At 28.5% G+C, this 3,882-nt stretch overlaps 1 long non-coding RNA gene across 24 annotated transcripts in view; it reads left to right on the top strand.

Annotated features, from left to right (window-relative positions):
• Positions 1 to 794: 794 nt before the first annotated feature.
• Positions 795 to 3,882, top strand: part of LOC114075596 — a 62,659-nt gene continuing 59,571 nt past the window's right edge. For 20 of the 24 annotated variants that reach the window (XR_003575963.1, XR_003575959.1, XR_003575964.1 and 17 more), the window contains exons 1-2: positions 795 to 926; positions 1,013 to 1,068. This is a non-coding gene — a long non-coding RNA (uncharacterized LOC114075596). Of the gene's footprint in view, positions 927 to 983; positions 1,069 to 3,752; positions 3,855 to 3,882 lie in introns of those variants that run through there. The other 4 variants (XR_003575965.1, XR_003575969.1, XR_003575973.1 and 1 more) reach the window with 4 other exon arrangements.

Below are 3,882 nucleotides of genomic sequence, written 5' to 3'. Positions count from 1 at the left end.
TCATGAACTTAAGGTCATGATTAAAGATCTAGGTTACCACAATAAAATGGATTTCAATAACCTATTGGGTTATACGGGTGAAAGTGATACATATTCAGAGGTCCAGAATTTAGAAGAAATTGTAGATATCATCGAAAAAAACAATGTTGATCATGAAGTTGAAGATGATACTATATCTTTGGAACCAATTACGCATAAGCAAGAACTTATCACATCTACATATCATTACAATTTTATGGTGCACTTCAAAAAGACAAAACTGGAGCTCTTTGGTGCAATAAGAAAAGTTAGAGATGAACTTCAACTACATTAAAAAAAATTTAAAAAAAACAAAACGCAATAAAATAATAATACACTAAATTTTCTTAGATATGTTTGATCTTTTAAAGAATTATTAATTTATGATATTAATGAGACCATATATTTATATAGGGGTCTTCTGAAAATATATTAACTTATCTAAATCGATGATATTTTTAATTGGCTCAAGTCGAAATCGGAGAAAAATATTATTTTATAGATATTATTTATTTAACAAGTATTTATTTATAGAGATTTTACTGTAGATAGTACTTTTTTGGTAAAATTTTCAGACTTTTGTTGATAAAATTAAAAGAAGAAGAAAAAAAAACATATATATATAATTCATTTGGGCCTAACACCTAAATCCATTCAGACATAACAAAACAACTAACATACACAGCCCAATACACAACCCACTTTAGATCCAACCCTAAAACTAATCCCTATAAATATTAACTTAAGTCTAGGATTTTCAAAACAACCTGTTTCCTTCAGCGCCTCCATTCCTAACCACTTCAAAGATCGATGTTTTCTCTTCGGTATAAAAAGAAATTCCGCCTCCTTATCATATGGATCAATCTTGAATTCTTCTCCTCACTTCGTTGTTTATCCTCTAAATAAGAGTAAGTTCTTTATTTTCCTTACTTCCTTGCTCATACGCCTATTTCAACTAACCAAAGTGTCTTTGTAATTGTGTTCTCTAATTTAGTAGAATGTGCTCATTACTTCTCGATCTTGTATCAAGGAACGAAGCTTAGATATTAGGTTGGTGATTTCTACTTCTCTTTTTCCATTCTTTCTCTCATCTTTGAGTTCTACTGTTTATGCTACCCATAGGTGGTGCTTGAATGGAGGGAATGAGTAGCTCCTTTCCGCCTCCTCATACTAGTAGTTAAAACTTCTTCTAGTTTAAAGTGTCTCCTTCTGGGCCAAATCCTGCTATTTATCCAAGTCTTTTTTTAACGAATATAGCCTAGGCTAGATAACATTTCACATTTCTTATTTGTCATTTGTGTTTTGTAAATGATTTATATGTTAAAAAATCTATTTTGTGGCTTCTGCTTCCCAATATCTCCTTATCGATGATACTTTTCGAAATGGACTTTTAAAATTTCATTGATAATAATCTGTGGCAGAGCCAAAAATTTTATCAAGGGTGTTCATACTTTTATGACAAGGGTGGCTTAAATTTTTTAACCACGATTTTTTAAAATAATAATGATTTTTAATTTTAAAAGAAAAAAGTCAAACACTAAATGATTTCCTTGGCTTGTTTTGATTAATAAAATGAGAAATTTTTGTTTTTAATTTTAACAATAAAAGAGAGATTTCTTTTTTTCTTCAACAACAAAAGAGGACCTTTGTTAAAGTGAAAACAACTATATGTAGTTGTAGGAGCCTAGGGTCAAGCCAAAGCCCTTGAAGAAAATTTGCATCGGTTTAACCACTAAGCTATATTTCTCTTATGTGTTAAGGGTATTCAACAATTAGTATATACTCTACAATATCTATATTTAATTTGTATATTCATAAATAAACCCGTGGAAGGGTGTCCATCTAGCAATCCTTTAATGTGTGTAGCTCTACTCATGTTTATAATTCTTCTTCATTTCGCATCCATGCGTTGAAAATCCGTGAATATGCAATTTCCTTTTTCTATAGTCATGTTTCCCAAGTAGTATGTAACCAGATTCTCTTCCTCATTATATGTTGAAATATGTGTTGTTTACCTTGTAAGCAATCCCTAATTTCTTCAATTGTTTCATTTACTATCCATGAACTTACTAAATAGTACTCATATTATTGAAATGAAAAAAGGTAGAAATTGTATATGAAAAATGATTGATAAATGTAACTTCCATACCAAGAATAAATTTGCATGTGATGTAATTTTTTTCTATTTTTGATGTCCTCATTGTTTATTTTAATGATGCTGCTCTTCAACAGAACTTAAAAGCAAATTTAAGTTCTTTAATATTTTTAATTTCATGGTGACTAGAAGCTACGTAGCTGAGACTTTTGGTGGAGAGCTCCTTAAACCTCTTTACAAAATTAAATTTCAGTCATATTTTTGGCTAACAAATTATACAATTTATTTCTAAAAAAAGGATAAGGAATATTATTATTTTATTCTCTTTGAATCATTAAACTTGAAACAAAACAAGTGAGATATTTCTCATTAATTTTTGTATAGTGGTGTTTTAAGGAAAATTTCTCATTACTTTCTTTATTGATGTACTTTAATTTAAATTCTAAGGACCTAGAAGTAATAATACATGTTAGAGTATGACTGAAGTACCCACCACTTTACAATAGTCTCAGCATAATGAAAACAGATATGGCTAGTGATCAAGGTGCCTCTTAACATATATTTTTCATCATAGATTTATTTTCTTAAGAAAGTATGAAGATGCAATCTATTAAAAAATTAAATACATAGAAGTGTAATAAAAAGCATATTTTTTCACTAACAATAATCTTTGTTTTTATACTTAATATAAAGAATTAAGATGGAGGAGGCATGATTGGAGCGACTTTTAGGTTTTCTACCAATTCAAAATACAAATATATATATTGGCTAAAAAATAGTAAGAATGCTTTTCTGCTACTTCAACTTTCTGCAATTGATTATAAGTGTTTCCAATAATATTATTTTCATGCTTTAAGCATGAAAATCTTACGTGTCCCTATGATTTAGAGAATATAATAGTCCTTATCCATTATTATAACATGAATTATAAGGAGAACATAATAGTCCTTATCCATTATTAGAACATGAATGATCTTATAATTAATTGGTTCAAGTGTTGCAAACGAAGATTAAGTAATATTGAATTATGACTTCCAACAATTTTAATTTTCATTATTATTTAAATAAGAGGCAATATTAACTCTCTCTAATTTAAGCTTCACAAAGTTATGTTGCTTTCTGTTTAAAAGTGAAGATCAGAATTTTTGGGATCCTATAATTCAGTAAAACCCGATATTCTCTTTAATGCTTAGTTCATCCATGTTGTAACAGACAAGAACAATTTTGTTCCCTAGTTCTAAAGTACACATTAGGTTCGCATGTTTAAGACATGAATATTTTTGTTATTGGAAACAGTAGCAGTTAACTACATATAAGTGCAACTCATAGTAGCAGAAAAAATCATTTCGCTAATTTCAAGCCAAAATATCTAATATTCTGAAGTAGTATAAAAGATAAAAATCACTTTAATTGTGCTTGTTCCATCCCAATCCTTCTCCACAAGTAGGAAAAAATATATTATTGTTACAGCCAAAAGATGGAATTTTTTTACACTTCTATGAATATGAATATTTGTAATTCTGTATCCCCATATAGAATAAAAACATAAATGTCTTTCGCTATTTTTTTTTAATATGTTATATATGTATCTTTGTTTGAACATGTGATATTGATATTAGTGATAAAGTATTTTTTTTCCAAATCTTCATAGTGCATGCAACAAATAAATTAAGGGTCTGGGTGGAATGAAGAAACTCGAAAAGTTGATGTTGAAGATTATATCTAAGAGAAATTTCTTGCAGTGAGTTATATATATATATATATATATA

This window comes from Solanum pennellii, chromosome 1 (genome assembly GCF_001406875.1).
Source record: "Solanum pennellii chromosome 1, SPENNV200".
Classification (NCBI taxonomy): Eukaryota; Viridiplantae; Streptophyta; class Magnoliopsida; order Solanales; family Solanaceae; genus Solanum; species Solanum pennellii.
This window is presented reverse-complemented; position numbering and strand designations above follow the sequence as displayed.